Source organism: Budorcas taxicolor, chromosome Y (assembly GCF_023091745.1).
Source record: "Budorcas taxicolor isolate Tak-1 chromosome Y, Takin1.1, whole genome shotgun sequence".
Lineage (NCBI taxonomy): Eukaryota > Metazoa > Chordata > Mammalia > Artiodactyla > Bovidae > Budorcas > Budorcas taxicolor.
Window position 1 is genome coordinate 4866221 of NC_068936.1, and position 13689 is coordinate 4879909.

A 13689-nucleotide genomic window follows, 5' to 3' on the forward strand; every position below is an offset into this window, starting at 1 on the left:
AAAACCTGTGTTCCCTGTTTGCGTTTGTGTCCCCATGCTGAGAATGTGTGTATATATACACATGTGCTTGTGTTACATGTGTTTATGTGGGTGTGTGTTCGTGTGTGTTTGTCTGGCCCAGGGCAGATGCAGAGATGAGAGGAGGTGCTGAGTAGCCAGATGAGGAGGCACAAAGTGTCCCCAGTCTAGGGTGCTTTGTTGCCGTACCTCCGCAGTAACCCTGTCCAGGATGGGAACTAGCAAAGGATGGCCAGTGATAACTGAGTACCGTGGCCTCAGAAATCTGCAAATAAACAAAATATATAACACGCTCACCATTTCCACCATGTTGTTGTGTGTGTTTGGACCGGGAAGAGGGGGTGCATGGTCTGAGGATTCACCCAGGGCAAATCAGGTGGAGTGGGCTTTGAAACCACTACCTGTGGAGCCCTCAGTCTGTGGGATGTGGGCCGGCCTGTGGAAATAACGGACGGGGCTACAGCAGGACCCGAGATGGTGAGGAGGTTAAGGTCCTGCAGAAAAGGTCAGATATCCAAAGGAGAAAAGGCATAGATTGCCTGCTGTACTGGATACTCGTTCCACATACATGAGAAAGAGACCCAGGAAGGTCCTGAGCTAGTGCTGCCTAGGGTCAGCCCATCAGCCAGCACCCTTTCTCCAAGAGGGTGGCACACCCTGGCACGATGCCACAGAAAACCCAAGACGTGCTAAGGTAGGCTGTCCGTGTAAAACCACAGGCATGCCAGGAAAGGCAGTGTGTGAGAGTAGCATGCCTCCAGGCACTTCCAGCCTCCCTGGCACTGCAGAAAGGCAAGGAAAGCACAGGTATGGAAGTATTTGTCTGCCCATCTGCTGGGGTGTGCCTGTGTGGAAGCAAAGATGGTGGGCTAATTTCATATCCCAAGAGACCTCGGGAGAGTAGGAGACAGGGAAGCCCCTGGAGGCATTTTGGAGCCTGCTGGTTTTCAGGGTCAAGGGTCTAGGCAGTAGCGTTCCTGCCAGATACTCCATGACTCGTGCTGAAAATCCTGATGTGAATTCCTTTCTTCCTCTGCGTGTTTTGCACCTGGCTGTGGGGGCCAGAAGGGCAAAGGGAGGATTCTGACATACTACCTAGAGGAGAATAACTTATTTTGTTGTAGGGGATCTGCACCAGGTGACGCTCTGAGGGACCCTGCCTTCCAGATGACCATCTTGGATGCCCCTGGGCCCAGCTGGAGGCTGGATCCCTGGCATATGGGCAGGGTAGGCAACCAGAGATGCCTGACTGTAGGGAGTCCTACCTAGTCTGACTGTAGGGAGTCCTACCTAGTTCTAATGAGAACAACTGAAAGAGAGTCTTGGCATTTAGCAAATCAGTGAGGCCTGGGTGGTTCAAGCCCCCTTGATGTATTTAAATAGAAAGCTATTTTCTGCCAAGGAAGGCATGAGCTATGGGCCCAGAAAAGGCAGGTTTCCCAGGGCATCATCTGTTCAGGGACTTCATGTGTTTGAGTAGTGTTAAACAGAAGGGATGATGTGTAGGGATGCCACCTTACCTTTATGGCCTCAGGTTCCATGCCAAGTATTAGAAGAGACCCTGTATCCATGAGTACCTTCTTCACAACATTGGACCGACCCAGGTCTGTCACAGTCTCTTGGAGCCCTTGGATGCTCAGGCAGCTCTTTGACCTTTTCCTGCTACAGGGCGATAGTTCTTGGGGGCACAGGTAGATAGGGACACACAGAAAGGTACACTTTTGTTGTGGGTCCTAAGGGGTAGTAGGCTAGCAACAGGACAAGAACATTGACACAGAATGACCTAGATAGTTGGCATCGAGAAAGCAGTTCTTCAAGTCAGCTGAGCCCAGCGGTCCTTGTTTTCTGGTTCCCTGAAGTAAGGCACAGGCAATGGATCAGGCCAGTGTTACTGGTACTGTGAAGCTCTCCAAGGTGATGAGAGAATGCAGAACACAGGTGCATGTCATTCAGCTGTCAATGGCGAGCACTTCCAACCCTGCCTGTGGCTCTGAAGGTCAGTGCCTTTCATCAGAAAACGCCAAGATTTTGTATCCATTGAGGATAAGCCACAGAGTTAGAAGTCCAAACTGACATGATCGATGAGTAAGTGAAAGTAAATAACCAGGAAAAGAAAGTCGGGTGCTTACCAAAATTCATGTTCCTGGAGAAGAAAGCTTTTACATCTGCATATGTGCAAGTTTCTTCTCAGAGATGTTAGTGTGTACACACACATGTGTGTGCACATGTGTGTTCTGAAGTGCCTGCCAGTATGCTTTAGAGCATGAACTGTCGGGACTGACCTAGCCAGGTGATGGATAGTGAAAAAACGGACAGTGTTAGGGAAAGGTACATAGAATCTGGCCAGCAGAAGCACTGAAGCCAGGGAATCCATCCCCGTTGTCTCACTGAGTGAGAAAGTTCTAAGTGGAATCACAGTGGTGCACCCAGGATGCCTGGCAGAAAGGACAGGAAGGAGGTAAGTGCCTGAGAGTGACCAGTGAGAGTGCAGAGGAGTCAAGGCCCAGAACAGGCTGCAGTCACAGACACAGAAGCCATGGTGGGTGACCACACAGCCCCTTGGACACCCAGCTACCAGGGTCTTTCCCTCCTTCTCAAGTGCTGGGAATTCTTTAACTGACCTTGTCATGAGCATGAGCACCCCTTTACTTTTTTGGGAGGTTTCAGAGATGGACCAGCCCTGCAACATAACCACCTGATACCTAAAGAGTACTCCAGTTTGAAACATCACACTTTGTACTCTTTGCTGAACATATATATCAGATATTAGGATTATAGATGGATGGAGCAGCTTGATTCTCTTGCTGTTCCCTGCCCCATAGGCTTGGGTGACTGGACAGGCTGGGATGTGTTCTCATATGGAGAACAGAAACACTTTGAAATGACCTCGATAGGGTAAATGGACAGACGTGTATGTTTCTGGCACTGGTGAGTCATTGAACTTAACAGGGAGCTGTCCTTAGTGACTCCCTGGCAGGCATTCAAAGAAGGTTCAGGGAGCTCCCTCATGCCAGCAGAGAATGCCCTGTTTCTCCCTCTGTGCAAAGTGTGGCCAAGCTGCCTCAGGCCTGTGCAGTGTTCATGTCTGACCAGCGAGGGAGGGAGGGTTGCCTGTCCCTTTCTGTGGTTCAACAGTGACCACACACTGTTGGCTTTCAAGTTTGAGAAAGCACTCTCTGAACATGTGGACTAAAACTGTCTTATCTCCTATTGGTGATTACTCAGGAGGAGAAGGGTTGCCTTCATGCCAAGGATAAGCATGTCTACATAGCACTGGTGTCCCAAGAGTGGCAGATGGCAACAGCACCACTTAGAGAGAAGGAGATACGCAGACACCAGCCCCTGGTACACACACAGAAGGATTGCCCAAAACAGTGCTATGCCAGAAGCAGAGATAAAGAGACACAGAGCAAGATCTGTACCCTCAGGCTCTGGTGTCCCTGAACATTGGAGATCAACTGTAGCAAATGTTGGGGGTTTTCCCTACTCTCCTAGCATCCAGACATGGAGAGTGCAGTGGCAACCCAATTCATTGCTCTTGCTGGAAAATCCCATGGACAGCCTGGTAGGCTGCATTCCATGAGGTCGCTAAGAGTCAGACAGGACTGAACAAGTTCACTTTCACTTTTCACTTTCATGCACTGGAGAAGGAAATGGCATCCCACTCCAGTGTTCTTGCCAGGAGAATTCCAAGGACTGCAGAGCCTGGTGTGCTGCCAATGATGTGGTTGCATGGAGACAGACATGACTGAGGTGACTTAGCAGCAGCAGCAGTAGCAACAGGACAGCAACTGGCTCTCTGTTCCTGGAGAAAAGTATCCAGTCACTTGGCACCCCTGAGGATACATAAGGAGAGCTCCAAGTTATTGGCGTTCCTGTGGGACACAGGAGTATACTATTTATATTGCAGACCAGTAACCTGTGGTTGGGATTTCAAAAGCCAGGTCAATGACAGTGCCTGGGGTACCCCAGTTCAGTTCAGTTCAGTTCAGTCACTCAGTCATGTATGACTCTTTGCGTCCCCATGAATTGCAACACACTAGGCCTCCCTGTCCATCACTAACTCCTGGGGTTCACTCAAACTCATGTCCATCGAGTCAGTGATGTCATCCAGCCATCTCATCCTCTGTAGTCCCCTTCTTCTCCTGCCCCCCAATCCCTGCCATTGGTCTTTTCCAATGAGACAACACTTCGGATGATGTGGCCAGCATCAGTCCTTCCAAAGAACACCCCAGACTGATCTCCTTTAGAATGGACAGGTTGGATTTCCGTGCAGTCCAAGGGATTGTCAGGAGTCTTCTCCAAGACCACAGTTCAAAAGCATCAATTCTACAGCATTCAGCTTTCTTCACAGTCCAACTCTCACATCCATACATGACTACTGGAAAAGCCATAGCCTTGACTAGATGGAGCTTTGTTGGCAAAGTAATGTCTCTTCTTTTGAATATGCTATCTAGGTTTGTCATAACATCCCTTCCAAGTAGTATCCATCTCTTAATTTCATGGCTGCAATCAGGATCTGCAGGAAGATGTAAAACGAGCTACATCCCTGGAGAAAAATCTGCCAACGTGGGGGCACAGGAGCCCAGGAGCCGGGAAAGATGCCCTCTAATCTATGGGCATTTCCATAAGAGTGCCACCCACTATGCTCTTGGCCACTGGTCTAGATTGGGGCCTGCAGCCTGTGCGTGGCTTATAGCCTAGGGCCCCACCTCTTTGGCTGATCTCCCAGGGCACATTCACCCTGTCCTGGGCTATTTGGCACCCTCTCTTTCTTCAGCCTCAGCCCACCGCCCAAGTGCCTGCCCCTGCCTCCCGACCATCCCCCTCACTTGTCGCCCCCAAAGAGCTAGTGGGTTGCACAGTTTCACTGCAGCGTAGGCCGCCATTGCACATCACTTGCTGTGCTATTATGTCACATCCCTTTGCATCTGCCCCAGCCCGGGGTCATGGCCAGGGCTAAGAGGAGCATGAGAGGTGGTCACATGAAGGCAGGAGGGTCCAGGGACCCCAGAACTTCTTAGTTGTGAGCCCAGGTGCTCAGGGGTCAGGGGCCCTTTGGCCTGCTGTTGTGATGCCATGCATGGCTGGGATCTTTCAGCCACGAGTTGTCACACCAGGAGAAGAGGCCATCCTCTTTAGGGTGAAGGCAGTGGAGGAGAGCGAGTCCATGGTGGAGGGAGCTGTGATCCCCCCTGGTGGAGGATCAGGTGGGAGTTCCAGCTGCTGGTGGAAGACATCATGAAGAAGGGGGAGGTTGTGATGAATGAGGAGAAGGAACACTGATCATCCAGGAGCTGAAGGAGAAGACAGTGGAGCAGCAGGGCCAGGAAAGGTCCGGAGGCCCGAGTGAGTGCCTGGCACTATATGCCCTGTAGACACTGGCTGCCCTGCAGGTAGAACTGAGCTCTGAGCATGAGAATAACCACATGGCCTAAGTTCGATTCATGTGAAAGAACAGTCAGAGGAGGAAGTGTCATTTGGCTCAGAGGAGCGCCATCATCCAAGGCAACCCTGGCCTCTGGGCTAAAGCTGTATCCTTTCTTTTGCTCCTTGGGGGTCTGCTGCTCAAGAGAAGGAGGGGGAGGGCCAGAAAAAGGAGCACCAGGAGGGGTGGACGAGAGGGCACAGAAAGGGTGCTGTAGTCCCCTGAAGGAAATGTGGTCCTGGGCAATTGGCAGGCTCCAAAGGCATAGCCAAGTAGGGTCTGGGCAGGGCCACACATGTACATGTCACAGCCATGCCTTTGAGTGTTTCTTTCAGGCCTGCATCTGAGGAGGAGCATCAGCCAAGCCCTCTAAGTCAGGAATGACCAGAGTCAGTACACCAGAGCAGCAGCTACAGACAGTTATTGTTGTAAATGTGGATGATCCCAGGATATAACTGAGACATGGGAGTCACCCACACAATACACACACACATACACGCACACACATACACATACACACACACACCCAATTGCTTTTAGATGTGGTTTTTCACAAGGACTGCAAGTCTGACCATGTAAGCAGTGACATGCCACTACCCAGCATACACAGGTCTGGAGAAGAGCAGTGGTCAGAAACAACCCCTGCTTGGGGAATGCAGATCACCTCAGATGTACAACTTCACAAAAAACCCATAGCCATGAGCATGTCTGATGGAATGGCAGAGCCTGAGGACATCAGTGATGGCCGGGCAAGTGACAGTGCCCACCATCCTTTCAGATGCCTGTTCCAGTAACCTTCTTCCATCCCAGACTAGGGCTGATGCTCCTGGCTTTTCTTGGTCCGGCAGGTGTCCTGAATGGCTCCTTGACCTAAAGCATATTATGAACCACCCTCAAGTTTCCACCATGATCAGCGACCAAGATAAAGACTTTCTCGGCTACATGATTGACTTGAAGGTCAGTGAGGGAGACTGAGGATGGGTGGGTATGGGATCTGGTGGGGAGTGGGAAGATCGTGTTATCCATGTTCCTGCACTGTGAGATTTTGGAGAAGCATTGTGGAAGCTGTTAATGCCTTCCTGGGTGGCAAGCTGAGGCCCCAGAAGCTCGTACATTTTCCCTCCTCCCTATCCTGGAAGGTGCAGGTGCAGAGCGATCCACAGGCTTGCTGCAAGCTGATCTTTTCCTTTTGGGACAACCCCTACTTCTTAAACACGGTGATCATCAAGGAGTATTACCTTGACATCACTGGTAAAACGTGACTTCTGGGGTGATAAGTGTGGATGTGCAACGGTGTGATGCTCCACATGTGGGATCTGCCCCAGTCTTTCCTGTCTTTCTGCAGGGAATAAGACATGTGATTCCATTCCAGTCCACTGGTTCTGGGACTTTGAACAAGGAGCACACAGGCAAAGGCTGGACACCAGGAGCCTTAACTTTCTCATTGATGTCAGGCCACAACTGCCCAGAATCAAACAGGATTGCTGAGGTGTGGTTGTTTTGGACCTGCACATAGTTGGTGATTGATTTTGGAGTTCTTGGCTGCTCATGGTGTGGTTTGAGGCATGGTGATTCCCGGTCTGACCTAGCTAGTGTTGCCAGCAGATCATTGGCGAAGATGTGTGGGATGATCCCCTGAAGTACTACCCCAGGGACAAAGGTTCTTCCATGAGAGATAACTAACAGAAACACATGTGGTGAGGGAGTCTGGAGGAGGCCCCTGGATGGACACCCATGTAGTAGCTGGGACTCTGTCATTTCCCAAATGGGGATGTGCAGGCTTGCTAGATGCCTGCAGAGCCTGAATTTGGCTGATGCATGTAGCAGATGACTTGCTGAGACTGGGGTATTGGGAACTCAGTGTGTCTGTGAGTGAAGCAAGTCTCCCTCAAATCAGCTGTGGTTGCAGTGTGAGAGTCCTAGGTGATACTACCAGAGACAGGGTGAATTAAGTATCTATGTCAGAATTAGCCTTCCATGGGCCCTGCCATCTCCCAGCCTCTTGCTGCTCACTAAGTTTGAGATTTTCTGGGCCCATCACTACCCCCCCCCCCCCACCACCACTTACCCTTGGGAAGATCTATCATTGAAAGGGTGTCCTTTCTCGGATCCCAGTGCACCTGTGTGCTGACCGGGATCTTCTGTGAATTTCCACATCCACCACTCGGTGGCTCACCACCACACATGATGCACTGGAAGTGGATTCAGGCTGCCTTGGGAAAATATGGAAGAGCTCTAGGAGGAGGTGGGCAGGAAGCCAGAATGGCAGGACATGGTGCTGACTGACACCATATCTGACATTGCTGGGCATGGGCCTCTTCAGCTCCTGAAACACCTATGCTCCTTGTTTGCATTTGTATCCCCATGTCGAGCATGTGTGTGTCTACAGGTGTGTGCTTGTGTCTCCTGTGTTTATGTGGAGGTGTGTGTTGGCACAGGTCAGATGCAGAGATGAAGGTGACAGAAGAGGATGTGCTGAACAACTAGAAGAGGAGGCACGAGGTGTCCCCAGTCTGAGGCAACACACGAGGCGTTTATGTAAGGAATGACTCGAGACAGTACACCAGAGCAGCCTCAGCAGACAGTTATTGTTGTAAATTTGGATGATCCTGGAATATAGCTGAGACATGTGAGTCTCTCTTTCTCTCACACACACGCACGCACATGCACACACACACACAAACAGAGAGAGAGAGAGAGAGAGAGAGAGAGAGAGAGAGAGAGAGAGAGAGAGAGAGAGAGAGAGAGAGAGGGAGAGGGAGAGGAAGAGGGAGAGGGAGAGGGAGAGGGGGAGAGAGAGAGAGGGAGCAACCTCTTTGCTTTAAGACACAGTTTGTCACAAGGACTTCAAGTCTGACCATGTAAGCATGCACAGCATACATAGTATACACAGAATACACAGGTCTGGAGTAGAACAATAGTGATAAGAAACAGCCCTTCTTTGGGGAATGCAGACTGCTTCAAATGCAGAACACCACAGTGAACCCACCAGAGCCATGAGCATGTCTGATAGTATGGCAGGGCCTGAGAACATCAGTTTGGTCGGGCAAGTGGAAATGCCCAGCTTCCTTGAAGATGCTTGTTCCAGTGTCCTTCTTCCACCCCAGACTACTGCTGATGCTCCTGGCTCTTCTTCACCTGGTATGTGGCCTGAATGGCTTCTTGACCTAAAGCAGATTATGAACCACCCTCAAGTTTCCATCATGATAAGAGACCAATATAAAAACTGCAGCTGGGAGCTGGATTTTGACAGGCCTGCCTGGTTCATGGACTGGCTGAGCTGTTCTCAACACCCAGGTTTGAATGGAGGAATAAGAGATGTTTCCAAGTAATCTATAACAGCAAGGATTTTACATATCTGGGTTGCATACAGAGGGTAGGAGTAGCCTCTGTTTTTACTGTTTCCCCATCTATTTGCCATTAAGTGGTGGGAGCTGGATGTGAGGCAGTGGTAAGTGCACAACTTTGTAATTTGATGTGTGAGCACAGGAGGGCCTAGAGGACCTACTCCATGTTCAAAGTCAGGAGGGGCAGTGGTGAAGAGGTACCCCTCATCCAAGTTAAGGAGCAGTGACTGCACTTTGTTGGAGTAGCCATGAAGTGATACCCCATGTCCAAGGTAAGCAAAACTCAAGTAAGATGGTAGGTGTTGTGAGAGGGCATCAGAGGGCAGACACACTGAAACCATACTCACAGAAAACTAATCAATCTAATCACATTAGGACCACAGCTTTGTCCAACTCACTGAAATTAAGCCATGCCATGTGGGGTCACACAAGATGGGCGGGTAATTGTGGAAAGGTCTGACAGAATGTGGTCCACTGGAGAAGGGAGTGGCAAACCACTTCAGTATTCTTGCCTGGAGAACCCCTTGAAAAATGTGAAAAGGCAAAATGATAGGATACTGAAAGAGAAACTTTCCAGGTCGGTAGGTGCCCAATGTGCTACAGGAGATCAGTGGAGAAATAAGTCCAGAAAGAATGAAGGGATGGAGCCAAATCAAAAACAATACCCAGTTGTGGATGTGACTGGAAATAAAAGCAAGGTCTGAGGCTGTAAAGTGCACTATTGCATAGGAACGTGGAATGTTAGGTCCATGAATCAATGTAAACTGGATGTGGTCAAACAGGAGATGGCAAGAGTGAAAGTCAACATTCTAGGAATCAGCGAACTAAAATGGATTGGAATTAGTGAATTTAACTCAGATGACCATTTTATCTACTACTGCAGCAGAAATCTCTCAGAAGAAATGGAGTAGCCATCATGGTGAGCAAAAGAGTCCAATCAACTCAAGACTGAAGTATTTGAATGCAATTTCAAAAATGACAGAATGAGCTCCGTTCATTTCCAAGGCAAACCATTCAGTATCACAATAATCCAAGTCTATGTCCAAACCAGTAATGTTGACGAAACTGAGTTTGAACGATTCTGTAAGACCTACAAGACCTTTTGGAACTAACCCCGCCCCACCCCCCATCCCCAAAAGATGTCCTTTTCATTATAGGGACTGGAATGCAAAAGTAGGAAGTCAAGAAACACCTGGAGTAACAGGCAAATTTGGCCTTGGAATACGAATGAAGCAAGGCAAAGGCTAATAGAATTTTGCCAAAAGAATGCACTGGTCATAGCAAACACCCTCTTCCATCAACACAAGAAAATACTCTACGCATGGACATCACCAGATGGTCAACACCGAAATAAGATTGATTATATTCTTTGCAGCCAAAGATGGAGAAGCTCTATACACTCAGCAAAAACAACACCAGGAGCTGACTGTGGCTCAGATTATGAGCTCCTTGTTGCCAAATTCAGACTTAAACTGAAGAAAGTAGGGAAAACCATTAGACCATTCAGTTATGACCTAAATCGAATCCCTTATGATTATACAGTGAAAGTAGAAATATATTTAAAGGACTAGATCTGATAGAGTCCATGATGAACAATAGACTGAGGTTCGTGACACTCTACAGGAGACAGGAATCAAGACTATCCCCATGGAAAAGAAATGCAAAAAAGCAAAATGGCTGTCTGGGGAGGCCTTTCAAGTAGCTGCAAAAAAAAAAAAAAAAAAAAAAGGAAGTGAAGAGCAAAGAAGAAAAGGAAATATAAAAGCATCTAAATGCAGAGTTCCAAAGAATGCAAGAAAAGCCTTCCTCAGCAATCAATGCAAAGAAATAGAGGAAAATAACAGAAAGGGAAAAACTAGAGATCTCTTCAAGAAAATTAGAGATATCAAGGGAATATTTCATGCAAATATGGGCTCAATAAAGAACACAAATGGTATGGACCTAATAGAAGCAGAAGATATTAAGAAGGGGTGGCAAGAATACACAGAAGAACTGTATAAAAAGATCTTCACGACCAAGATAATCACGATGGTGTGATCACTCACGTAGCACCAGTCATCCTGGAATGTGAAGTCAAGTGGGCCTTAGAAAGCACCACTATGAACAAAGCTACTGCAGGTGATGGAATTCTGGTTTAGCTATTTCAAATCCTGAAAGATGACGCTGTGAAAGTGCTGCACTCAATTTGGCAGCAAATTTGGAAAACTCAACAGTGGCCACAGGACTGGAAAAGTCAGTTTTCATTCCAACCCCAAAGAAAGGCAATGCCAAAGAATTCCCAAACTATCATACAATTGCACTCATTTCACACACTAATAAAGTAATGCTCAAAATTATCTGAGCCAGGCTTCAGCAATACCTAAACTGCGAACTTCCAGATGTTCAGCTGGTCTTTTAAAAGTCAGAGGAACCAGATATCAGATTGCCAGTATCCACTGGATCATGGAAGAAACAAGAGAGTTCCAGAATAACATCTATTTCTGCTTTATTGACTGCCAAAGTATTTGACTGTGTGGATCACAATAAACTGTGGAAAATTCTGAAAGAGACGGTAATACCAGACCACATGACCTGCCTCTTAAGAAATCCATATACGGGTCAGGAAGCAACAGTGGGAACTGGATATGGAACAACAGAATGGTTTCAAATAGGAAAAGGAGTACGAAAAGGCTGTATAATGTCACCCTGCTTATTTAAGTTATATGCAGAGTACATCATGAGAAACGCTGGGCTGGAAGAAGCACAGGCAGGAATCAAGATTGCACGGACAAATATCAATAACCTCAGATATGCAGATGACACTAGCCTAATGACAGGAAGTGAAGAGGAACTAAAAAGCCTTTTCATGAAAGTGAAAGAGGAGAGTGAAAAAGTTGGCTTAAAGCTCAACATTCAGAAAATGAAGATCATGGCATCTGGTCCCATCACTTCATCGGAAAGAGATGGGGAAATAGTAGAAAAAGTTTTGGACTTTATTTTGGGGGGCTTCACAATCACGGCAGATGGTGATTGCAACCATGAAATTAAAAGACACTTACTCCTTGAAAGAAAAGTTATGACTATCGTAGATAGCTTTTTGAAAAGCAGAGATATTACTTTACCAACAAATATCCATCTATTTAAGGCTATGTTTTTTCCAGTAGTCATGTATGGATGCGAGAGTTGGACTGTGAAGAAAGCTGAGCACCGAAGTATAGATGCTTTTGAACTGTGGTGTTGGAAAAGACTCTAGAAAATTCCTTGGACTGCAAGGAGATCCAATTAGTCCATTCTAAAGAAGATCAGCCCTGGGATTTCTTCGGCAGGAATGATACTTAAGCTGAAACTCCAATACTTTGGCTACCTCATGCAGAGTTGACTCATTGGAAAAGACTCTGATGCTGGGAGGGATTGGGGACAGGAGTAGAAGGCGACGACAGAGGATGAGATGGCTGGATGGCATTACTGATTCGATGGACGTGAGTCTGAGTGAACTCCAGGAGATGGTGATGGGCAGGGAGGTCTGGTGTGCTGCGATTCATGGGGTTGCAAAGAGTTGGAGTTGACTGGGTGACTGAACTGAACTGAACAGATGGGACCAGATCTAGTTATCTTAATTTTCTGAATGTTGAGCTTTAATCCAACTCTTTCACTCTCCTCTTTTATTTTCATCAAGAAGATCTTTAATTCTTCTTTACTTTTACCATAAGGGTAGTGTTATCTGCATATCTGAGTTTATTGACATTTCTCCCTACAATCGTGATTCCAGCTTGTGCTTCATCCAGCCTAGAATTTCTCATGATATACACTGCATAGAAGTTAAATAAACAGGGTGACAATAGACAGCCTTGATGTACTGCTTTTGCTATTTGGAATTAGTCTGTTATTTCATTTCCCATTGTAACAGCTGCTTCCTGACATGCAAATGGATTTCTCAAGAGGCAGGTCAAGCGGTCTGGTAATCATATCTCTTTCGGAATTTTCTGCAGTTTATTGTGATCCACAGAGTCAAAGGCTTTGCCATAGTCAATAAAGCAGAGATAAATGTTTTTTTTTTTTTTTTTTTTTTCCTGGAACTTTCTTGCTTTTTTGATGATTCTGCAGATGTTGGCAACTTGATCTCTGGTTTCTCTACCTTTGTGAAAACCAGTTTGAACATCTGGAAGTTCATGGTTGATGTATTCCTGAAGCCTGGCTTGGATTTGAGCATTACTTTGCTAGTGTGTGAGATGAGTGCAATTGTATGGTGCTTTGAATTCTTCCTATAGGATAAACTGTTTATCTTTATATTACTAGAAAGTTGGATGACACTATGGAAGAATTTTTGTGATGACTTTTTATTGATGTGAAGGGGTCTGATGAGATCTGACTGGTAAATAGAAAGTTCTTTATTCTAAAATCAGCGTCCTATGTGAATTTTAAAATCATTTTCTTTCCCCATATACTGGTGTGATGTTATTGCTATGATCATCCTGATTCTCCAGAAATTTGCATGCAGGGCTCTAGAGCTATTTCTGGAGAATCAGGATGAACATAGCACACACACTTACTCATGATTACAGGGAAAGAGAGGAAAAGAAAATAAGAGAGGGAATGAGAGGTAGGAAGGAGAAAGTTCTCTCCCATGTAATTTCACTTATGTAGCCATGATCATGAGAGCTGGAGTAAATTTTCCTCATCTGGGTTTATTGTTCTGGTTATTTTAGAGAGACTTTGACCTCTATTTTAACTAAGGAAGAGATATAGAAGTGTAGGGTGATTGCACTTTCCCTTGCCTTAATAGTCCACAATTGTGTGTGTGTGTGCGGGGGTGGGGGGGCGGTGGGTAAGGGAGAAGAATATTTGTCTTGTCAGTTGAAGTTGCCTTGCCATTGTCTGATAAGCACCCTCTCCTGTTCTTGCCTGGAGAATCCCAGG

The 13689-nt window shown here is 47.0% G+C and overlaps 1 pseudogene; it reads left to right on the forward strand.

Annotated features, from left to right (window-relative positions):
* Positions 1–4930: 4930 nt before the first annotated feature.
* Positions 4931–7129, forward strand: LOC128071041 (testis-specific Y-encoded protein 1-like; annotated as a pseudogene).
* Positions 7130–13689: the final 6560 nt, after the last annotated feature.